This window comes from Rana temporaria, chromosome 4 (genome assembly GCF_905171775.1).
Source record: "Rana temporaria chromosome 4, aRanTem1.1, whole genome shotgun sequence".
Taxonomy (NCBI): Eukaryota; Metazoa; Chordata; class Amphibia; order Anura; family Ranidae; genus Rana; species Rana temporaria.
The window spans coordinates 19,570,054-19,596,123 of record NC_053492.1 but is presented as its reverse complement, the minus strand read 5'-3'; the positions used below and the strand labels follow the sequence as shown (position 1 = coordinate 19,596,123).

General features: G+C 47.3%; 2 non-coding genes across 2 annotated transcripts; one reads left to right on the top strand and one right to left on the bottom strand.

Annotated features, from left to right (window-relative positions):
* The first annotated feature begins 1,985 nt into the window (after positions 1 to 1,985).
* On the top strand, positions 1,986 to 2,143 carry LOC120938478. Its single transcript, XR_005749077.1, has one exon. It is a non-coding gene; the product is annotated as a U1 spliceosomal RNA (small nuclear RNA).
* A 12,879-nt stretch (positions 2,144 to 15,022) lies between these two features.
* TRNAL-CAG lies at positions 15,023 to 15,105 on the bottom strand. Its single transcript has one exon. It is a non-coding gene; the product is annotated as a tRNA-Leu (tRNA).
* Between the last annotated feature and the right edge of the window lie 10,965 nt (positions 15,106 to 26,070).

The window sequence follows — 26,070 nt, the reverse complement described above, 5'->3', positions numbered from 1 at the left end:
GCAGGCGACGATACCTCACATGTTGGGTTTGAAGGGCGTTTACATATGTGGGCGGGACTTGCATGCAAGTTCACTTCTAAGCGCGAGCTACCGGGGACAGGGGCGTTTTAAAAAATATATATTTTAATTTTATTTTTATTTTACTTCATTTTTAAATTTTAACACTTTATTTTACATTTTTTTTGATCACTTTTATTTCCTATTACAGGGAATGTAAACATCCCTTGTAATAGGAATCCCTGTGACAGGTCCTCTTTATGGAGAGATGCGGGGTCAATAAGACCCCACATCTCTCCTCCAGGCTTACAAGCATTAGATCGGTGAAAAAGAATAACCGATCTAATGCCGATAGCCGCGATTGCGGCTTTGTTTACTTCCGTGTACCGGGCGTGACGTCATAACGTCGCGCCCGGACCTCCGACGGTCATAGAGATGACTGGTGACCATCTGGTCACCAGTCATCTCTATGCTTTCCCAACGAACGCCGGCCGATTCTCTCTCCGGGCCCCCGATGGCACGGGAGAGCCCGGAGAAGCACCGGATGGCGGTGGGAGGGGGGGATGTCCCCTCCCACCGCCTATAAGAACGATCAAGCGGTGGAACCGTCGCTATGATCATTCTTATGTTGCACAGAATCGCCGGCTAAAGACGGTGATATCACCGCACAAAGCCGAGGACGTCCATGGACGTCCTCGGATCTCAAGTGGTTAAAGAGATGTACCTGTACGCCTATTTGCCTGTCCGTGCCAATCTGTTGACGTATAAGTTTGTGCGGCGGTCGGCAAGTGGTGAAACGTTCGTTAGGCCTGTGGTTTTTGTGGAGCGAGGCAGCGTGGATTGGGCACGGCGCTCGTGGCAGGGTTATAAGCGTAGCATTGTCTGTGGCTGTTTGTACTCGTGACTACAGGCCAGAGGGAGCAGAACGACGAGGAGGAAGGACCGCGTGTGCCAATACTGAGTACACGTTGGAGCCGATCCCGCCCCGGTGCCAAAAGAGGAGGAGAGCAGACGCAGAGAGGTGCTGCTTTAATTTATAGCCCGTCTTACCTATCGCCATTTCAAAGAAGTTGTTGAACAAGAATATGACTGGGAGGAATGAGGGTTATCAGGAGTTCAGTACTGGAGAAGGAAGAGGGATTAATAAAGGACAACAAGCCAAAGAAATATTATCTTCACATAACTGGAGGCACCTAAAGTGCTCCTCTCAGGAAAAAACAAGGTCCATCCAATACAGGGGGCTCCAAACTTTTCAGTATGGGACCACACTGTATATTGTTCAAATATTTGTTGTGAGTCAAGAAAATCCCCTATGACATCATAGTGCTTCCCCCATACACCACAGTCCCCCCCCCCCTTACATCAGAGTGCCCATTAGGGTCCCCATCAAAATACACATCAGATCCCCCCTTATATCAAAGTCTACCCTAACATCGGGGTCCTCATTAGAATCCACCCTTACATCCGAGTCCCCACTTACATCAGGTTCCCATCAGATCCCCCTTATATCAAAGTCCTCCCTAACATCAGGGTCTCCATTAGAATCCACCCTTACATCCGAGTCCCCAATTATATAAGGGTCTCCCCTGATCCCCCCTTATATCAAAGTACACCCTAACATCATAAGCCTCATTAGAAACCCCCCTAAATCAGAGTCCCCACTTACATCAGGGTCCCCATCAGATTCTCCCTTATATTAAAGTCTACCCTAATATCTGGGTCTTCATTAGAATCCACCCTTACATCACGGTCCCCATCAGAGTCCCCACTTACATCAGGGTCCTTATCAGATTTCCCCTTATATCAAAGTCCTCCCTAACCTCAGGATCTCCATTAGAATCCACCCTTACATCTGAGACCCCAATTATATAAGGGTCTCCATCAGATCCCCTCTTATATCAAAGTCTACCCTAACATCAGGGTCCTCATTAGAATCCACCCTTACATCCGAGTCCCCACTTACATCAGGGTCCCCATCAGATTCCCCATTACTTACCTGGCCGGGGAGACACCATGATCATGAAGGTGGTTCTCCCAGGGCGAGGCTCGGCTATTGCACACTCTGGCCGTGCTGATCGTGGTTGTCTTCCCTGTCACTTCTCGGCCTTTTGGCTAGGACTAGGTGTGGTATCTGTTCTCATCAGTTGTCAGCGGAGCGATGAAGCACCTCCTACATGGGGAGGGTGGATGCAATCCAATGACGTCATTGCACCTGGAAGGATGGTTTCAGCAGGGACTACGCTGTGCTGCCCGACAGATACTGGGGGCCGGCCCATGGTTAAGTCTGAGCCATCTGGAAGGGTGCTCTTGGTGAGGATGGGTGCTGGTCTTGGTCTTGGTCTTTTTGCTGAGTTCTAGTCTGGCCTTCTGGCTGGCTGGTGTAAGTGCTATCTCTGTCAGCGATCCGGTAGGAGGAGCTGGTAATGCCCTGTGTGGTGGAACGGGGTAAAGACCATGCAAATCCGCCGGGTTGACGGGGGGGTCTGGAGGGGCTAGTATTGGTGGAGGCTGCTAACTGGCGTGGCAGTCCTCCCCAAGAAAACCTTGAAGGGCTCTCTAGCTGGCAGGAGTGGAGGGCTGCACTGGCCGGTCGGGGGGTCGGATATGGAACGAAAAGCCTATGGTCCATGTGCCACTGGAGTGGCAGTCCAGGGGTATCTGAAGATCACTGTGTGTGAGGGACACATTGATTTAAGATACCACGGTCACTGCACCAGCTACACGCTTTTTTTAGCACCTGCCTCCTGGGCCGGGCCTTTTGGCTAGGACCGGAGGAATTTTTTATTCCTGGCCGGAGGGCCTGGTCATTGTTGATCACAATGACCACTTCTTTCACTCTCCTCTTCACTATCCCTTCCCCCACTTTCTTTTATTTAAGCCTATGCTTGTCACGTTTTTGTCTTCTTTTTGTTTGTGCACGTTTTGTTCACTGTGTGATTATTAGGGTGCTGGTCCTCGGGCCAGCCCTGAACGTCTTGGGAGTGGGTGGACATGGCCTTCTGGCTTAGTTCACTTGCTCTCATGGGGTCTCCCTTCGGGGGAGCCCCACCTAGTACTGTGAGGGTTCTGTTTCGGCAGTCCCTCCGAGGAAGTTGGGTCCGTGACGGCTTCGGTTGCTCGGACCACAGTACCTCAGTCCCCGTCTGGAGCCTAACGCCCCGGGGGATCAGGGTTTGGGTCCCTCTTCACAGGAGGACCACTTGACGTTGCACCCATCTGCACGTTTTTTTGAACACTCTTTATGTGTGTGCACATTTTTTCTGCACCGGGTGGAGTTTTTGGGTGTGTTCACACGCCATAGGCTTTTAAAAAAAAAAAATCAGATTCCCCATTATAGCAAAGTCCTCCCTAACATCAGGATCTCCATTAGAATCCACCCTTACATCAGAGTCCCCAATTATATAAGAGTCTCCATCAGATCCCCCCTTATATCAAAGTCTATCCAAACATCATGGTCCTCATTAGAATCCACCCTTACATCAGGGTCCCCTTCAGATTCCCCCTTATATCAAAATCCTCCCTAACATCAGGATCTCCATTAGACTCCACCCTTACATCCGAAGCCCCTTCACAGTCCCAACTTACATCAAGCTCTCCATCAGATTCCACATTATATCAAAGTCCTTCCTAACATCAGGGTCCCTATTAAAATCCAACCATACACCAGAGTCCCCATCAGAGTCCCCACTTACATCAGAGTCCCCTTTAGAGTCCCCACTTACATCAGGATCTCCATCAGAGTCACCCTTATATCAAAGTCTACCCCAACATCAGGGTCCCCAACAGAGTCTCCCCTTACATCAAAGTTCTCCCATACATCAAGGTCCCCATTAGGGTACCCACTTAGGTCATGCATGGCCCTATTAGATACCCTTTTACATCAGGGTCTCCATCATAGTGCTCTTTACATCAAAGTTCAACTTATTTCAAAGTCCTCATTAAAGGGGTTGTAAAGGTTTGTTTTTTATTTTCTAAAAAAGGTTCCTTTAAGCTAGTGCATTGTTGGTTCACTTACCTTTTCCTTCGATTTCCCTTTGTCTGAATTTCTCACTTCCTGTTTCTCCTCAGTAAGATTGCCCCCCATCGTCCGAGCCGTTCTGGCTGGGGGTTAGTCAGCGTGCTCGCCCCCTCCCTTGGGACTACATCCCTGCAGGGAGGCGCTGTGTTCACTGGAAGAAACTGGAAGAGGACATCCAGTGGTGGAAGAGAGTAGTGCAGGAGACCGCTCTGGATTAAAGGTAAGTATTGCAGCATACAAAAAATAAACAATAAAAAAAAAAGCTTGAAGTTTGGCATATAAATTCTGACAGACGTTCTAACCCTACCTTGCTCTACCCAAGGCTATAATACAAAAAGGTTTTGGCTGGGGTTGGGCCAACAGATCCTAGTGCTAATCATGGTCCCTCTCACAGAGCAAATGATTTGCAACCGTTTTTAGTGTACATCCTCTACACCTGCGATCCTAGACAGCTGATAAAAACCTGCTACAGATTTATTGTCAGACACGCAGCACACCTAATAACTGGTCAGGGGTGTGAAATATATTGCTGTTATGCTACATTCAAGCCCTGGGCCAGATTTATTATCTCTCTCATAACATGTATTAATGCTCTTCCTGTCTCGCTGTGTGATGAGTTGATTGCCCCATCTCAGGTTATATTAACCCTTTCGGATCTCCCCCCTGTACACCCCCCCCCCCCCCCCTATGGAGCAGAGACATTTCTATATTTCAGCTATGGCCCTGTTTATTCAATGATAGTTTTGTCGTTACTTCTTTATTTATTTTTTATATAGACTTTGTTTTGGTGGTGATTCTTGCAAAAAATAAAGTAAAGTTACATGGAGATACTCTGTGAACAAATTAATTATACATATATTTCTCAGTGGTCGCCATCCCTAGAAATTGAGACCATACAAGGAAATCTCACACCCTTACACTCCCATCGGGGGCAGGGGTTGGGACTTTGTGCCACCAAGGAATCACAGAAGATTAAAATTACACAGGGGCAGATCCTCGTACAGCGGCGCATTTATGCGCCGGGCGTAGCGTATCTAAGATACACTACGTCACCGTAACTTAATTTTTTTTTCAAATCCTGAAAGAATCCGCGCCGTAAGTTACGGCGGCGTAGTGTATCTTTGCCGGCGTAAGGGCGCCTAATTCAAATGGATGTAATGGGGGCGTGTTGTATGTAAATACGTCGTGACCCGACGTAAACAACGTTTTTTTCTAACTGCGCATGCGCCGTCCGTGGGGGTATCCCAGTGCGCATGCTCGAAATTAACCCGGAACAAGCCAATGCTTCCGACGGTGACGTCATTCTACGCGAACGACTTACGCAAACGACGTAAAAATTTCAAAATTCTACGCGGGAACGACGGCCATACTTAACATTGAGTACGCCTCATAACAGCAGCTTTAACTATACGCCGGAAAAAGCCGAACGCAAACGACGTAAAAAAATGCGCCGGCCGGACGTACGTTCGTGGATTGCCGTAACTAGCTAATTTGCATACTCGACGCGGAATTCGACGGAAACGCCACCTAGCGGCTGCCGAAAAATTGCATCGAAGATCCGACGGCGTACTAAGACGTAAGCCTGTCGGATCGATCCCAGATGCCGTCGTATCTTGTTTTGTGGATACTAAACAAAGATACGACGCGGGAAATTTAAAATTACGCTGGCGTATCAGTAGATACGCCGGCGTAATCCTTTTGTGGATCTGCCCCTCAATGTTTATTCTTTTTACAAAAAGTATAAAAGTCACATATAAAACGGAGACCATAACCTGGAGTACATGTAGTAAAAATAAGTTTCATTTTAATCTTGCATGATTTCTCAATGGTACATATAAAGTCTCATCACTTAACCCTGCCCCCGATGGGAGTGTAAGGTTCTTGCAAAAAATATTAAAAATAGTAAAAAAAAAGAAACAAAACTATCAAATAAAATGTACTTCTGTCCACTGTGATCATTTTTTTTTTTAATTGTGCCATTGTAAATTAATACGTATAAAATAATATTAAGAAAAATTATATTATGGAAAAATTATTTTTAAAAGTATACGTTTTATTCTATCATTGATCTCATTTAAAAATATATACATTTTAATTGCAACGTCCCCTGGTGCCAGGTAAATATCAAAAGCTGGGGTGCAACTCTCAAATAGACAAATTAATTACAAATAAAAATAAAGGTCACCAATTCAAAATCCCACAAAAAGCATGAGATAACTGTGGCACATGTTAAACAGGTTCTTTTTAGTGCTGCACATCGTATCCCCCGAAGATTATTTATGACAATTGTCAGTTTTAAATGGGGAGGGCGAGGTGACCTTCCTTTTTTTAAGGCATTTTCTTAATAAAGCTATTTATTTATTTTTTTCTCCAAATTGCTGGTGTAGCTTAATCTGTCATATCCTCTCTGCAATGCTTTGTTCCAAAATCATAATTTAGGTTCAATAACAAACAACAAATGTATCTAAAAAGGAAACAAAGGCTTTGTTTTGTTTTTGTCTTTTTTTTAAAAATTTTGTGCTATTAAAAAGTTGACCAAAATGAATTAAAATGGAAAAAAAAAAAAAAGTTTAATATAAATGGCTAGAAAAAAATGAAAAAAAAAAAATCAGGAAAATATTAGTTAACCAGTTAAGCCCCGGACCAATATGCAGCCTAAAGACCCAAGGTGTTTTTACAGTTCGGGACTGCGTCGCTTTAACAGACAATTGCGCGGTCGTGCGACGTGGCTCCCAAACAAAATTGGCGTCCTTTTTCCCCCCACAAATAGAGCTTTCTTTTGGTGGTATTTGATCACATCTGCGGTTTTTAGTTTTTGCGCTATAAACAAAAATAGAGCCACAATTTTGATAAAAATGCAATATTTTTTACTTTTTGCTGTAATAAATATCCCCCCAAAAACATATATAAAAATGTTTTTTTCCTCAGTTTAGGCCGATACGTATTCTTCTACCTATTTTTAGTAAAAAAAATCGCAATAAGCGTTTATCGATTGGTTTGCGCAAAATTTATAGTGTTTACAAAATAGGGGATAGTTTTATTGCATTTTTATTAAATTTTTTTTTTTTACTACTAATGGCGGCGATCAGCAATTTTTTTCGTGACTGCGACATTATTGCGGACACTTCGGACAATTTTGACACATTTTTGGGACCATTGTCATTTTCACAGCAAAAAATGCATTTAAATTGCATTCTTTATTGTGAAAATGACAGTTGCAGTTTGGGAGTTAACCACAGGTGGCGCTGTAGGAGTTAGGGTGCACCTAGTATGTGTTTACAACTGTAGGGGGGTGTGGCTGTAGGAATGACGTCATCGATCGTGTCTTCCCTATAAAGGGAATGACGCGATCGATGCGCCGACACAGTGAAGCACGGGGAAGCCGTGTTTACATACGGCTCTCCCCGTTCTTCAGCTCCGGGGAGCGATCGCGACGGAGCGGCTATAAACAAATAGCCGCGCCGTGGTCCCGGATCGCTCCCCGAGCGGACCCGACCTCCGCATGTAGCGGGGGGGGTCCCGATCGGACCCCCCACCCGCTAATAGGCGAGGACGTACGTGTACGCCCATGTGCCTGCACGTGCCATATTGTGGACGTATATGTACATGCGGGGGTCGGGAACTGGTTAAAGGGGTTGTAAAGGTAACAAAATGTTTCCCTAAATAGCTTCCTTTACCTTAGTGCAGTCCTCCTTCACTTACCTCATCCTTCAATTTTGCTTTTAAATGTCCTTATTTCTTCTGAGAAATCCTCACTTCCTGTTCTTCTGTCTGTAACTCCACACAGTAATGCAAGGCTTTCTCCCTGGTGTGGAGAAAGCCTCTTGAGGGGGGAGGGGGCAAGCAGGAGTGTCAGGACACTCACTAACACACAGCTCCTTTCTCTATCTACAAAGTAGAGAGTGTCCTGACACTCCTGCTCACCCCCTCCCCCCTCAAGAGGCTTTCTCCACACCGGGGAGAAAGCCTTGCATTACTGTGTGGAGTTACAGACAGAAGAACAGGAAGTGAGGATTTCTCAGAAGAATGAAGGACATTTAAAAGGAAAATGGAAGGATGAGGTAAGTGAAGGAAGACTGCACTAAGGTAAAAGAAGCGATTTAGGGGAAAAAATTATATGATTATAACCCTTTAAGGACAGAAGGGATTAATGGAGGCTGAACATGCAAAGTAAAGGACATGAGAACTGTTTAGAGTGGTGTTTTCACCTTAGGGGGTGTCATTAGAACTCTACCAACACCCCAGGTCATTTTTTCTTTGCTCTTGATGTGATTTTGGTGCAACAAAACCTATAAAGAACGTATATATTTTTACAAAACAGTACCCTGAATCCTGGAAAGCACCCGCAGCAGAGATTTTGTGGCTATTTATTGGTCAGTTCTCAATACTTTTCTTTTCTTAGAGTTCCCTTATATGTAACTATATATAACTTATATGTAACAATATGTCATTTATATTTAACTACTATGTCAGTATAATGTATATGCTACTATATGAAACTGTATGTAACTTATATGGTACTGTATTTAACATATACTCTGTGGGCCATATTCTGAGAGAAGTTACGATGGAGTATCTCAGGATACTCCATCGTATCTCTCTTTTTTGGCCCGTGTATCTATGCTCCTGATTCTTAGAATCATTTTCGCATAGATACACTTAAGATCCGCCATCTGTAAGTCACTTACACTGGCGGATCTTAAATGTAATGCCGCCGGCCGCCGCTAGATGGCATTTACATGAAGGAGTCATTTGCATATGCAAATGATCCTTCTACGCCGATTCCCGAACGAGTTTGCGTCGCGTAACCGTCGCTAACGTCGTTTGCGTAAGCGGAAACTTACCCCTGCTATATGAGGGGTAAGTTTCCGCAAGTCTCGCGTAGGCCATGTTACGGATGGCGTCGGGTCCCCGTCGTGTTTTTTCGTCGGATACGTCGTTTACGTAAGTCGTTCTTGAATACGACTTTACGTCAATGACGCACACGTCGGCGTCATTGACGTTTTCCGCCGAGAACTGGAGCATGCGCACTGGGCTTTTTGCAGCCCGGCGCATGCCCAGTTCTTTTGCATCGGGGGCGCGCTTCATTTGAATAGAAGCCGCCCCCTTGGAGATCCGCCAGGCTACGCCGGGACACTTACACTCCGCTGTCCCAACTTATGGAGCAAGTGGTTGGGGAATACAACACCTGCTCCAGTAAGTTGGGACAGCGGAGTGTAAGTGCCTTAAGCGAAGCAGGCGGAGATTCTTTCAGAATATGGCCCTATGTAATTATATATAACTTATATGTAACTATTTGTAACTCATATATAACTTATATGTAACTATATATGAGAATACATAACTTATATGCTCTTATATGTAACTAAGTATAACTTATATGTAACTGACTGTGTGTAACTTATACTATATGTAACTTAAATGTAACTATTTATAACTGATATGTAACTACAGTAACTACAGTACTGTATTATAACTTATTCTGTAAGTACTGTAAATATACATAACTTATATGTAACTTGTATGCAACTTATATGTAACTAAACATAACTAAATTAAATATAATGTACTGTATGTAACTATATATACTGTATTTATCGGCGTATCCCGCTGTCTCTGAGCGCCGCAGCCTAGAGCCGAGCCGAGTGTACTGCGCACTCGGCTAGGGTCAGCCACGCTTGGCTCCGCCCGCAGCCACGCGAGAGGAGCCGAGAGGACCCGAGCCGAGTGTACTGCGCACTCGGCTAGGCTCGGCCACGCTCGGCTCCGCCCGCAGCCACACGAGAGGAGCCAAGAGGACCCGAGAGAAGCCGAGACAAGCCGAACACACAGGAAATCCGGCTCCTCTCGTCTCGGCACCAAATCCAAAATCAAACACCGCTGCAACCCCGGGCAAGGTGCGGATGGACTCGCAGACGGACACCCACAAGGCTGGACGGACCTCGCGCAAGGAAGCCGCAGACGGACACCCACAAGGCTGGACGGACCCCGCGCAAGGCCACAGACGGGCACCGGACAAGGCCGTCGATGGACGCAGGGCAAAAACATGTATATGTAACTGTATGTAACTTTGTTGTAACTATATGTAACTTATATGTAACTAACAATACATAACTTATATGCTCTTATTTGTAACTACATGTAACTTATATGTAACTATATATGACAAGAGAGATTTACATCGTTCTTGTCAGAACCCCCCATCACATCACAGTCCCCCCATCATGTCATAGTTCCTCCAATCACGTCAGGTTCCCCCCATCATGTTGGATCCCCCCCTCTATCACATCAGTCCTCCCATCATTTCAGAGTCCCCCCATCAAGTCAGAGTCCCCCCATTATGTCAAAGTCCCCCGAACATGTAAGAGCCCCCCCATCATGTTAGAGTCCCCCATTATGTCAAAGCACCCCTCATTACATCAGTGTCCCCCCATTATGTCAGAATTTCCCCTTCATATCAAAGCCCCCTCATCACATCAGTTACCCCCTATTATGTCAGAGTCCCCCCATCATGTTAGTGTCCCCCCATCTCCCCATCATAGAATTCTCTCCTCACATCAGAAGTCCCACATGTCCCATCTGTCCCCCCCCCCTACACAAAAGGGCCCCCTTTCCCATCCAATTACTACCATACATCAACCGGATGGCAAAGAGCGGGAGGTGGACATGGAGGTGACCCCCATCCTCTCCTGAATGCTGGGGGTGGCCTTGCATGTCTTGTTCCCTGGATCAGTGCCATGCATTGCAATGGTGCTGGAAGGACAGGGGCACCCTGGCCCTGCCTAGAACTATATTGGTTGTTACGCTGGTTGTTACGCTGTTGGTGGCCGGCCTGCACCATGGCAATGCGTATTGCTGATCCAGCGCAAACTGCGTCTTGTGTTCGCGGCACCCCAGTTGAGAAACTCTGTTTTGGGGGTTCTTGTCCCATTTTATTTCCCCCCTGTCTGTGGTGCTGGTCTGTTCTTTAGTACATACTGGGCTGGATTCAAGAAGCAATTGCGCCTGTGTAACCATAGTTACACAGCGCAATTGCTTACTTGCCCCGGCGTAACGAATGCTCCTGATTCAGGAACCTCGTTACGCCGACTGCAGCCTAAGATATGCGCGGCATAAGGCTCTTATGCCCGCATATCTTAGGCTGCATTCTTGCGATGGCCGCTAGGTGGCGTTCCCGTTGTGCTCAGTGTATAGTATGCAAATTGCATACTAACGCCGATTCACAACGTTACGCGAGCCCTGCGTACGCAGTTTACGTCGTTTCCGTACGCCGGTTTTCGCGTAAGGCTGCCCCTGCTATTAGCAGGGGCAGCCAATGTTACGTATACCCGTCGTTCCCGCGTCGCGAAATTTCAAATTTACGTGGTTTGCATAGGTGATTCGTGAATGGCGCTGGACGCCATTCACGTTCACTTTGAAGCAAATGACGTCCTTGCGACGTCATTTGCCGCAATGCACGTCGGGAACGTTTCCCGACGGAGCATGCGCTCTACGATCGGCGCGGGAACGCGCGTAATTTAAATGATTCCCGCCCCCTACGGGATCATTTAAATTGCGCGCGCTTACGCCGGGCATTTTGCCGGCGCGCCCACGCAATTTACGGAGCTACTGCTCCGTGAATCAAGGGCAGCGCAGTAAATTTGTGGGGGCGCAGGGCAAAAACGTTGCCCTGCGCCTCCGTAAAAAAAAACGCAAATCTACCTGAATCCAGCCCACTGACTATAGCTATAGAAATGTTGGGAGCACCTTGACGTTATAGGACCAGGAAACACTCAGCGCTTGTGCACGGTTGTGAAAGCTTAGAAAGCCGTGACTATAAATACACCGAGCTAATATACCGTATACACCCAGAATATAATCAGCTTATCCTAAGCCCACCACCGCCAGTACTCAGCACAGAGAGAGCGTCCGCCACACACACACATCATCCGCCGCGCATCCGTGGGTGGAAAACAACATACTTTTCTTGGGTGTTTCACAACTATGTCACCAATACGTCTCCCGAAAATAAACACAGACAGTATCGCTCTCTACTCCTCTGTGACTGCAGACAGAATTCTGAGGGCTTATTTTTTTTTCTTTATTTTCACCTGGCGATCCTGCCAGTAACACACCTCCTGTCCTAGGGGGACAACACAACTAAATCTATGGAGTAGGACAGGAATACACAACACCCCCCCCCCCCAATCTTCTCCATAGGGTGGAGGGGTTACAGGAAAGCAAGGCTGATGGCACTAGTTCAATAAGTTACCAGCTAATTGGATTATTGGCAGGATCAACAGGTTTTTTTAACCTTATCTGGCAGATATAACAAAACACTTTTGAGATGATCTTCAGGCACAAAAACGTTCATCTAAGTAAATTCCGCAATAGTCACAAAGGGCCAGATTCTTAAAAGGCTTACGACGGCGCAACGCCATTTGCGCCGTCATAAGTCCTAATCTGGGCCGTCGTATCTATGCGACTGATTCTTAGAATCAGTTACGCATAGATACCCATTAGATCTGACAGGCGTAAGGCTCTTACGCTGTCAGATCTTAAATGCTAATTTTTTTCCCGCCGCTAGGTGTCGCATCGTCGTTTTCCCCGTCGTCTATGCAAATGAGCTATTTACGTGAGATTCCCGAACGTACGCGCGGACGACGCAGTGATTTTACGACGTTTCTGTAAGCGTAAACTTGCCCCTGCTATATGAGGGGAAAGTTTACGAAGGTCCGTCGTATGCCATGTTAAGTATGGCGTCGGGTCAGCGTCGGCTTTTTCCGTCGTTTACGTCGTTTTCCTAAGTCGTCCGCGAATACGACTTTACGTCAATGACGCTCACGTCGGCGTCATTGACGTTTTCCGTCGTGAGCTGAAGCATGCGCACTGGGCTATTTTTCCGCCCGGCGCATGCGCAGTTCGATCGGCGCGGAGGCGCGCTTAATTTAAATAGAAGCCGCCCCCTTTGAATTACGCGGCTTTACGCCGGGCCATTTACACTACGCCGCCGCAAATTACGGAGCAAGTGCTTGGAGAATACGGCACTTGCTCCAGTAATTTGCGGCGGCGTAGTGTAAATGGCTTACGCTACGCCGCCGCGGATTCTACAAGAATCTGGCCCAAAGGATATAAATCAACTTTATGTGCACCAGATGTCTTTGCAAACCCAACCCAAAACCCAACATCATCACTGTGCTGTAAATAGTCAGGAGTCACTATTGAAATGGGATTCTGGATCCCTGGATGAGGCAGGATGCTCTGGGGTCATTGGGGGGCACAGGATGCTCTGGAAACATTGGGGGACACAGGATGTTCTGGGGTCATTGGGGGGCACAGGATGTTCTGGGGTCATTGGGGGGCACAGGATGCTCTGGGGTCATTGGGGGACACAGGATGCTTTGGGGTCATTGGGGGGCACAGGATGCTCTGGGGTATTTGGGGGACACAGGATTCTCTGGGGTCATTGGGGGGGGACAGGATGCTCTGGAAACATTGGGGGACACAGGATGCTCTGGGGTCATTGGGGGACACAGGGTGCTCTGGGGTCATTGGGGGACACAGGATGCTTTGGGGTCATTGGGGGACACAGGATGCTCTGGTATCATTGGGGGGGACACAGGATGCTCTGGTATCATTGGGGGGGACACAGGATGCTCTGGGGGCGGGCGGAGGGAATTTTCAAAGGGGGGAGTTTCTGAATAAAAGCGGCTACTTGATATTTAATTGGATTTTTAACCTTTATTTATTCTTTTTTTCAATGCAATGTGTATATATATATATATATATATATATATATATATATATATATATATATATATAGTGTATGAAAACTATAATTATCATCATTATTATTATTATTAATTTTATTAATAACTTCTAGTATTATTAAATTTATTTTTTATTTCCAGTACCGTATTTATCGGCGTATACCGCGCACTTTTTTGCCCTGAAAATCAGGGAAAAATCGTGGGTGCGCGATATACGCCGATACCCGCTTTCCCGTGCCGAGTTTGAATACTGCGCCGACATATACAGAGCGCAGTACACTCGGGTATAGTCGGGCAGTCTCGGCTCCTTCCGCGCTCACGTCCTGGACGTACAGGACGTCAGCGCGAGAGTTGCCGAGCCTGCCCGACAATACACGAGTGTACTGCGCTCTGTATATGTCGGCGCAGTATTCAAACTCGGCGCGGGAAACGAGCGGGGAGGACGCGAGGACGCCGCAGAAGGACGCCGGACCCGACGAAGAGGACACCCGAAGCCGCACACACACGCTGTACCCGACGAGGCCGCCGATGGACGCCACACAAGACACCAAAACTGTAAGTACAAAAAAACTTTTTTCCACAGGAATCCGCTGCAACTTTAGGGGTGCGCGCTATATGCGGGAGCGCGCTATACCCCAATAAATACGGTATATATAACATTTAATGTATAATATTTTCAGTATACATCTTCAATTGTTTCCATTATATTCATAAAGCATGTATGTAAAAAAAAATGTATATATGTACATTATATATATATATATATATATATATATATATATATATATATATATATATGTGTTTTTTTGTTTTGTTTTTATAAACAATATATATTTATTGTTAAAAAAATAAATGATATAAGATAATGTTCATGTTTGTTCATTTACTATTTTCGTTTATTACTAAAATACATCTGAATATTACATGTGATATTTGTTTCTTCAATATAGTGGGGGGGGGGGGGGGGGGGGGTTAATAAATATACTGGAAAAAATGAATAATAATAATAATAATAATAATAATAATAATAATAAAAATGTGTGTAAACTATTATCATCATTATTATTCATTTTATAAACAACTTCCAGTATCATTTAATTTATTTTTATTTCCAGTATTAATCTTATTTTTTTTGTTTCCACTATTTTGAAGAAACACATATCACATGTAATATTCAGATGTATTTAATAATAAGCACACAAAAAACAAAAAAAAAATCAGGAACATATATATATGAATATTACATAAAAAAAAATACTGTCAGAAGTGGGATTCGAACCCACGCCTCCAGAGGAGACTGCGACCTGAACGCAGCGCCTTAGACCGCTCGGCCATCCTGACAACTGATGCATCCATATTATAGTAAGGTTACATGTTGTACAGGTTACAACACTTCTTTTAGCAGAAACATTGTAATAATAATTATAAATATAACATGAAAAGAAATGTAACAATGTTGCAGCTGAAGAGGAATCATCAACACAGAGAGCCGAGGATTTTCTTCCACCATAGACACAGTTCAGTGGGAATCCAGGCTCCCCTACTGGTAAGCGTGAATATTACACCCTAATGACAGCATTGGGCAGCAGACCTCACCTAGATCTGAGCAGATTCTACCTCTGCTGTCATCTCTGGTCCCAATCACCATCAACACCACCAAAATCATCATCAAAAGTCTCCGAGACAGCACATCACCGAATGACATAATTAGCTGGATTCAGAGACAGTTACGCCGGCGTATCAGTAGATACGCCGTCGTAACTCTGAATCTACGCCGTCGTAAATTTAAGCGTATTCTGGAAACCAGATACGCTTAAATTAGGCTAAGATACAAGCGGCGTAAGTCTCCTACGCCGTCGTATCTTAGGGTGCATATTTACGCTGGCCGCTAGGTGCTGCTTCCGTTGAGTTTGGAGTAGAATATGCAAATGACTAGATACGCCGATTCAGAAACGTACGTGCGCCTGTCGCAATTAGTTACGCCGTTTACGTAAGAGATACGCCGGCGTAAAGATAAAGCTGCTCCCTAGGTGGCGCAGCCCATGCAAGGTATGGACGTCGGAACAAGCCTATCTTTTTACGTCGTTTGCGTAAGTCGTACGCGAATAGGGCTGGACGTAATTTACGTTCACGTCGAAACTGCGTACTTTGGAGCAATGCACACTGGGATATGTCCACGGACGGCGCATGCGCCGTTCGTAAAAAACGCCAATCACGTCAGGTCACGAATCATTTACATAAAACACGCCCCCCTGTTCCTCATTTGAATTAGGCGCGCTTAGGCCGGCCCATTTACGCTACGCCGCCGTAACTTAGGAGGCAAGTGCTTTGTGAATACAGTACTTGCCTCTCTGACTTACGGCGGCGTAGCGTATATGCGATACGCTACGCCGGCTCACAGTTAAGCCATTCTCTCTGAATCTAGCTAAATTTCTACAAAACTTCTGAAAGAATGTTCCGACATCTTGGCACCCACCATAACACATCTCATAAATCAATCATTCAAAGAAGGTATTGTTCCAATCTCCCTCAAGCAAGGCATAATCAAACCCCTCCTAAAGAAACCCAACCTCGACCCCAAAGACCCAAACTACCGCAGCCTGGTAACAAGTCTTAAGACCATCTCCAAGATCATGGAGAAAGCACTAGTACAAAAGCTACGACTCCATTTCGACACCTACAAATTCTTGGACCCATTACAATCTGGTATCCGCTCGGGCCACGGGCACCTACAAACTCTTGGACCCATTACAATCTGGTATCCGCTTGGGCCACGGGCACCTACAAACTCTTGGACCCATTACAATCTGGTTTCCGCTCGAGCCACAGGCACCTACAAAATCTTAGACCCACTACAATCTGGTTTCCGCTCGGGCCACGGCAACCTACAAACTCTTGGACCCATTACAATTTGGTTCCGCTCGGGCCACGGGCACCTACAAACTCTTGGACCCATTACAATCTGGTATCCGCTCGGGCCACGGGCACCTACAAACTCTTGGACCCATTACAATCTGGTTTCCGCTCGAGCCACAGGCACCTACAAAATCTTAGACCCACTACAATCTGGTTTCCGCTCGGGCCACGGGAACCTACAAACTCTTGGACCCATTACAATTTGGTTCCGCTCGGGCCACGGGCATCTACAAACTCTTTGACCCATTACAATCTGGTTTCTGCTCGAGCCACGGGCACCTACAAACTCTTGAACCCATTACAATCTGGTTTCCGCTCGGGCCACAGGCACCTACAAACTCTTGGACCCATTACAATCTGGTTTCCGCTCGGGCCACGGGCACCTACAAACTCTTGGACCCATTACAATCTGGTTTCCGCTCGGGCCACGGGCACCTACAAACTCTTGGACCCATTACAATCTGGTTTCCGCCCAGGCCACCTACAAACTCTTGGACCTATTACAATCTGGTTTCCGCTGGGGCCACGGGCACCTACAAACTCTTGGACCCATTACAATCTGGTTTCCGCTCAGGCCACGGGACAGAAACTGCACTTCTCAAAATCTGGGATGGCACCCTTGAATCGGAGAATCGTGTCTCCTGGTGCTGCTGGACCTCAGCGCAGCTTTCGACACAGTAGACAAAACTCTGCTCACCCGTCTCAAAGAAGTAGCCGGAGTCGCAGACTCTGATCTACCCTGGTTTGCATCCTTCCTAGAGAATCGATCCCAGACAGTGAAACTAAGAGCCTTCACTTTGAAAGTGTGCACCACTACATGCCGAGTCCCTCAAGGATCACCCCTGTCGCCCGTGCTCTTCAACATCTACCTCCGCCCGCTCCTCAAAACAATCAGCAAACAGGACCTGCTCTACCACTCCTAAGCTGATGACACTCAACTTTACTTTCGCATCACCAACAAAAAAGACCAATACCGCGCACTAAAAAATTCCCTTTCATTGATTGATGATTGGATCATTGAGAGTTCCCTCAAACTTAATGGATCCAAAACAGAACTTCTCTTTCTCCACGCAAACCAAAAGAAAAACGCTAGGACAACATGGACTCATCATCCTTGGACAAACCATCACCCCAAGCACTAAAGTCAAAAGCCTCGGAGTCGTCTTTGACTCAGACATGACGATGGACGCACAAATAGAATCAGTAGTCAGCGGATCTAACCACCTTCTCCGCATGCTGCGTAGACTCAGCCCCTTCATCCCGGAAGAAGACACAGCAGTAGTAGTCGGAACAATCATCAATTCCCGACTCGACTACGCAAACTCCCTCTACTTCGGACTTCCCAAATACCAGATCTCGCATCTACAAGTCGTCCAATAAACAGCAGCCAGACTGGTAACGGGGGAAAAAAAGCACTGGGAATCAATCACCCCCCGTCCCTGAGGACCCTCCATTGGCAGGCCGTGAAGGATCGGGTCACATTCAAGACCCTCTGCCTCACTCACAAATGCACACAAGGAAACGCTCCTCAATACTTGTGTGAGAAAATAAAACACTACACCCCTAGTCGCCTCCTCCGGTCAACTAACCAAAACCTCCTCCACATCCCCAAGACCCGCTACAAATCTAAAGGAGAACGAAGATTTGCAGTGCAAGACCACGGCTATGGAACGCTCTACCCACAGACATCCGCATGGAAGAAAACCATCGGGCCTTCAGGAAGAAGCTAAAGACCCACCCCTTCTGAAGACACAGGACAGCACTGGATGCCAAAAGCGCCTATGGAACGCTCTACCCACGGACCTCCGCATGGAAGAAAACCATCGGGCCTTCAGGAAGAAGCTTAAGACCCACCTCTTCTGAAGACACAGGACGGCACTGGATGCAAAAAGCGCCTTGAGGCGATTTAGTTTGCATTTGTAGCGATATACAAGTTACTTACTCACTCAATGTATTGCAAATAATTCATCTGTGATTAAGGTCTCAGTTGATGTGGGGCCCCTATGCAGCTTTTCTTAGGGCCCATTTACATTGTTAATGTGTGCACTACCACCTGTGACATTATAACTCGCCGTATTCATTCTGAAAGGCGCACCAACGCATTTACTTAATAGCACGCCGCATGGTTGCATGATGCACAACTGTGTGCGCACCGGGGAGGACTGACAACTCATGGGGCCCCAGGGCAATCGGAGATTATGGGGCCCTCGAGCAATAGGAGATTATGGGGCTCCTGGGCAATAGGAGATTATGGGGCCCCTGAGCAATAGGAGATTATGGGGCTCCCGGGCAATAGGAGATTATGGGGCCACCAGGCAATAGATTACGGGGCCGCACAGTATACATACACACAGGCCCAGATTCTCGTAGATGGGCGTAAATTTGGGCGGGCGTAACGTATCTGATTTACGTTACGCCGCCACAAGTTTTTCAGGCAAGTGCTTTATTCACAAAGCACTTGCGTGTAAAGTTGCGGCGGCGGAATTAAAATCCAGCGGGTAGAGGGCGTGTATCATTTAAATTAGGGTTGTCCCGATACCACTTTTTTAGGACTGAGTACGAGTACCGATACTTTTTTTCAAGTACTCGCCGATACCGAATACCGATACTTTTTTTAAAATGTGTCCCCGAATGCAGCGATGTCCCCCCACAGATGCAGCCATGTATCCCCCCATCCAGCCATTGTCTCCCCCCATCCAGCCATTGTCTCCCCCCATCCAGGCATTGTCTCCCCCCATCCAGCCATTGTCTCCCCCCATCCAGCCATTGTCACCCCCCATGCAGCCATTGTCACCCCCCATGCAGCCATTGTCTCCCCCCATGCAGCCATGTATCCCCCCATGCAGCCATGTATCCCCCCATCCAGCCATTGTCTCCCCCCATGCAGCAATGTATCCCCCCATCCAGCCATTGTCACCCCCCCATCCAGCAATGTATTCCCCCAGCCATTGTCTCCCCCCATCCAGCCATTGTCACCCCCCATCCAGCCATTGTCACCCCCCATCCAGCCATTGTCTCCCCCCATCCAGCCATTGTCACCCCCCATCCAGCCATTGTCACCCCCCATCCAGCCATTGTCTCCCCCCATCCAGCCATTGTCACCCCCCATCCAGCAATGTATTCCCCCAGCCATTGTCTCCCCCCATCCAGCCATTGTCACCCCCCATCCAGCCATTGTCACCCCCCATCCAGCCATTGTCTCCCCCCATCCAGCCATTGTCACCCCCCATCCAGCCATTGTCACCCCCCATCCAGCCATTGTCTCCCCCCATCCAGCCATTGTCACCCCCCATCCAGCAATGTATTCCCCCAGCCATTGTCTCCCCCCATCCAGCCATTGTCACCCCCCATCCAGCCATTGTCACCCCCCATCCAGCCATTGTCTCCCCCCCATCCAGCCATTGTCACCCTCCATCCAGCCATTGTCACCCCCCATCCAGCCATTGTCTCCCCCCATCCAGCCATTGTCACCCCCCATGCAGCCATTGTCACCCCCCATCCAGCCATAGTCTCCCCCCATGCAGCCATTGTCACCCCCCATGCAGCCATTGTTACCCCCCATGCAGCCATTGTCACCCCCCCATCCAGCCATTGTCACCCCCCATGCAGCCATTGTCTCCCCCCATCCAGCCATTGTCACCCCCCATGCAGCCATTGTCTCCCCCCCATGCAGCCATTGTCACCCCCCATGCAGCCATTGTCACCCCCCATGCAGCCTTTGTCACCCCCCATGCAGCCATTGTTACCCCCCATCCAGCCATTGTCTCCCCCCATCCAGCGTCTCCCCCCATCCAGCGTCTCCCCCCATGCAGCCATGTCCCGCTTACCTGCATCCCCGCCGCCGCCGACCGGGAACATTACAACTTTGAATAGCTGTAATGATTGGCGCCGCGCTGCGTATAGACACTCCCCCTCGCTCGGGATTGGACAGTTCACCCGAGCGAGGGGGAGTGTCTATGCGCGGTGCGAATCATTACAGCTATTCAAAGCTGTAATGTTCCCGGCGTATTACACAGTCGGCGGCAGCGGGGATGCGGCGAATGGCGGCGGGATGCGGCGTCACGCGACGGCGGCGGCGGGGGGGGGGGAAGTATTCTAAATTGGTATCGGGGGTATTTGCGGGAGTACGAGTACTCCCGCAAATACTCGGAATCGGTCCCGATACCGATACTAGTATCGGTATCGGGACAACCCTAATTTAAATGAAGCGTGTCCCCGCACCAAACGAACGGCGCATGCGCCATCCCTAAAAAATCCCAGCGTGCATTGCTCTAAATGACGTCGCAAGGACGTCATTGGTTCTGACGTAGACGTAAATTACGTCCAGCACCATTCACGGACGACCTACGCAATCGACGTAACTTTTTAAATTTTCGACGCGGGAACGACGGCCATACTTAACATTGACTGCGCCTCATAGACCCAGGGGCAACTTTACGCCGGGAAAAGCCTAACGTAAACGTCGTAACTTTACTGCGTTGGCTGCGCGTACGTTCGGGAATTCGCGTATCTAGCTAATTTGCATACTCGACAGGGAAATCAACGAAAGCGCCACCTAGCGGGCAAAAAATTGCAGTTAAGATCCGACGGAGTAAGAGACTTACGCCTGTCGGATCTAAGGGATATCTATGCGTAACTGATTCTAAGAATCAGTCGCATAGATGCGCTAGGCAGATATACGACGGCGTATCTGGAGATGCGCCGTCGTATCTCTTTTGAGAATCTGGGCCACAGAATACACATACACACACTGAAAAGGTACTGGAGAGGTGGGGCAGCTATAATCTTGGGATTTTTAGACAAAAAGGATGTCGGTAAGGGACATTTCAGGGACAGATGTAAAAAAAAAACACACACATTTTGACATACTGTCCCTGGTTTTACTGAGCCTGGCAACCCTGATGGGGCCCCCTAGTGGCATGGGGCCCTCGGGCAGTGCCCAAATGGTCAGTCCGCCCCTGGTGCGCACCGAATGTCTGTGCAAACCCAGATATTACTTTAGGTGAGATGATATGAGGGTATTGACGCTGCCTATTCCTGAAATATGACCTACAGGACCTTAAAGGGGGGATCTGAGTGGTGAGACTCTGGTAGACATGTGCAATTTGTTTAGTTTCAAATTAGTTTTTTTAACGAATTTTGAGAAATTCGTTAATTCCGAATTTTCGTATTTCCGAATTTTTTAATTTTCGGATTTTCGGATTTCCGAAATTTCGAATTTCCAAATTTTCGTATTCCCGAATTTTTTAATTTCCGAATTTTCGGATTTCCGAAATTTCGAATTTCCAAATTTTTGTATTTCCGAATTTTTCAATTTCCAAATTTTCGGATTTCCGAAATTTAGACTTTCCGAATTTTCCTAATTTTCGGATTTCCGAATTAGTCTGTTATACTATGGGTAACAAAAAAAATGAAATGAATACTCATGTTGTCATTTGGAAATTAAACTGGCTGTTTCCCACTATATAAATTTTGTGGGCATTAGACCTTTTCATTACAGTGGTGGTGCGTCCATAGGGACGCAGGAGCGCCGCCCCCTCTGGCTCGCTCACAGCCAGTAAAATATACAGATTCATACACTGTATGAATCTGTATATTTTCGCCGCTGCCGCCCACTATTCAGCTGGCCGGAAGTTGAGCGCCGAGCTGCAGCTGACTGGCTGTGTGTCGGCTTCCTGAAGCTCATCCTCGGGACGTACCGGCCGTACGTCCGAGGATAAGACTGACAGGCGTCTCAGCCAATCAGGTAACCTGATTGGCTGAAGCGTCATCGAGGGCGGGACGAGGGACATCGAGGGACGTAGAAGTCATAAAGGTAAGTGCCAGGGGGGGTACTGGGCACGGTGGCTACAAGTGGGGGCACAGTGGCTACAAGTGGGGGCATAGTGGCTACAAGTGGGGGCACAGTGGCAACAATTGGGGGCACAGTGGCTACAATTAGGGGCACAGTGGCAACAATTGGGGGCACAGTGGTGACAATTGGGGGCACAGTGGCAACAATTGGGGGCACAGTGGCAACAATTGGGGGCACAGTGGTGACAATTGGGGGCACAGTGGCTGTGTTTGATGGCATAGTGGTGACAATTGATGGCACAGTAGCTGTGTTTGATGGTATGGCACAGTGGCTGTGTTTTGATGGCATGGCACAGTGGCTGCGTTTTGATTGCACGGTGGCTGCGTTTTGATGGCATGGCACAGTGGCTGCGTTTTGATGGCACAGTGGTTGCGTTTTGATGGCACAGTGACTGCACTTGATGGCATGGCACAGTGGTGACAATTGATAGGTACAGTGAGGCTGCAATTGTTTTTTTTTTTGTTTTTTTTCGTTTGCGCCCCCCCCAAAAAATTTGAGCACCAGCCGCCGCCTTTCAATATGGCTGCTATGGATTGTACGTTCCCTACGTCATCCGTGCGCCTTCGGGTCTTTCTGGCGCATGCGCACAGGCACTCTTCTCTTACGTCTGTGGCGCGGCAATGACGTCAGATGCTGCCGCGTCGGTTGAGGACTTAAACGGCGATTCCTGCCACTATCCTCTGTCAAAAACACAGAGGAGAGGGATGAGATCACATCTCCCCCTGTCATCCTCAAACTCTCTGTTTTTCTCACCGGTAAGGACAAGTCTCCCCTGTGCTCTCTTTGCCTGCAATTTTATTAATTACAGTGGAACCTCGGATTACGAGCATAGTCCGTTCCAGTACTCGCATATCAAAGTGAGTTTTCCCATTGAAGTCAATGGAAACTAAAATAATTCATTCCGCATTGACTTCAATGGGATGCAATACCGAATGCGGTCTGAGGTGGGGGGGGGGTGCCAGAGAGCGCCAAAAACGGCCGAAAAGGCCCGAGGACACTTCAGCTTGTTTCCTGCGCCCCCGTACCTCAGGCCAAATGAGGTACTGCAGGACAATGTTCGGCTTTTCTCAGCTCCTGCGCCCCCGTACCTCAGGCCAAATGAGGTACTGCAGGCCTATTTCCGGCTCTGCTCGGCTTCTGCGCCCCCGTACCTCAGGCCAAATGAGGTACTGCAGGCCTATTTAGCTTGAATTCTGCTCGTCTTGCGAGTCAACATTTCAAATCACAAGTCAATTGTTCCCTTTAGAACATACTAAACAGATGATACCACTTTCTGAACATGTTTTCGCTCAGCAGAGCTTCCTCAGGAGATTTGATTGACATTTGGAAATATAAACATACAGATCGGCATAAATAATAATAATTATGCAGATATATCAAAAAGTATATGAAAACTATCAAACATGGGGCATAGAAACATAGGGCCAGATTCAGGTAGAATTCCGGCGGCGTAACGTATTGCATTTACGTTACACCGCCGCAAGTTTTACGGGCAAGTGCTTGATTCACAAAGCACTTGCCTGTAAACTTGCGGCGGTGTAGTGTAAATCCGTCTGGCGCAAGCCCGCCTAATTCAAATGGGGCATGGATCATTTAAATTAAGCGCGTTCCCGCGCCGAACCGACTGCGCATGCTCCGTTTTGATATTTCCCGCTGTGCTTTGCGCGAAATTACGTCGCACCGACGTGATTTTTTGAACATCGACGTGAGTTACGTCATTTCCTATTCACGGACAACTTACGCAAAAAAAATTAAAAATGAAAATTCGCCGCGGGAACGACGGCCATACTTTAACATGGCCAGTCTAAAGATAGGCCAAGAAATAGCAGCTGTAACTATACGCCGGGAAAAGCCGACTAGCGACGACGTAAGAGAATGCGACGACCGTGCGTACCTTCGTGGATCACAGTAAACAGATAATTTGCATACCCGACGCGGAAAACGACGCAAACTCCACCTAGCGGGCGCCGAAGTATTACACCTACGATCTGAAGGCGTACGAAGCCGTACGCCTGTCGGATCGAAGCCAAAAGCCGTCGTATCTTGGTTTGAGGATTCAAACTAAAGATACGACGCAGCAAATTTGAAAGTACGCCGGCGTATCAGTAGATACTCCAGCGTATTTCTTCTGTGAATCTGGCCCATAATATGAAAGTGTATGGGTACATAGATTGTGAATCTTACCAGTATGTAGCATGTTTCTTAGGATTGAGATAAAATGTGGGTTTCGTATATACACAGAAACATCCCGCCTCCCTAGTACTGATCCTCTCAGGGCTTTCAGAAGAGGGCAAAATACATTTTTTGTATAAAGGTTGTTTGCCTGTTAAAAGAAAAACACCACAACAACCGAGTTTTAAGAGGTTTTAGAAAACAATTGAATGAGCAGGGCAGAGCTGAACCAATACAATGAGTGTAGAGAAGAAACAAAAGTTACCTTTAATGGATCAGCAATGTAGAATCAATGGCATATGCAACAATCCCTCTCAGTAAGTGGAAAACGAGATTTGATGGGCAGAATATGGGGAAGTAAATGTAAACCCCTAGCAGGAACTCCCTGATTGGAGAACCTACAAGGGAGCATATATAATGGAGTCAAAAAAATCAATATAGTTCCAGTTTAACCACTTAAGCCCCGGACCATTTTGCAGCTAAATGCCCAGGCCAGGTTTTGCGATTCGGCACTGCGTAGCTTTAACAGACAATTGCGCGGTCGTGCGACGTGGCTCCCAAACAAAATTGGCGTCCTTTTTTTCCCACAAATAGAGCTTTCTTTTGGTGGTATTTGATCACCTCTGCGGTTTTTATTTTTTGCGCTATAAACAAAAATAGAGCGACAATTTTGAGAAAAATGCAATATTTTTTACTTTTTGCTATAATAAATATCCCCAAAAATATATATACAATTTTTTTTCCCTCAGTTTAGGCCGATACGTATTCTTCTACCTATTTTTGGTAAAAAAAAATCGCAATAAGCGTTTATCGATTGGTTTGCGCAAAATTGATAGCGTTTACAAAATAGGGGATAGTTTTATTGCATTTTTATTAAATTTTTTTTTTTTTACTACTATTGGCGGCGATCAGCGATTTTTTTCGTGACTGCGACATTATGGCGGACACTTCGGACAATTTTGACACATTTTTGGGACCATTGTCATTTTCACAGCAAAAAATGCATTTAAAGCGGATGTGCCATGGGAACAAAATATTAAAAGTCAGCAGCTACAAATACTGCAGCTGCTGACTTTTAATATTAGGACACTTACCTGTCCTGGAGTCCAGCGCCGATCGCAGCAGAGCACGAGCGATCGCTCGTCACTCTGCTGCTCCCCCCGCCATCCACGCTGAGGGAACCAGGAAGTGAAGCGCTGCGGCTTCACTGCCCGGTTCCCTACGGCGCATGCGCGAGTCGCGCTGCGCCCGCCGATTGGCTCACACGCTGTGTGCTGGGAGCCGAGTGTTCCCAGCACACAACGGGCGACAGACGGGATGTGACGGAATGCCCGTCTTTCGCCCGTATCGTGTGGCCGGAAGTG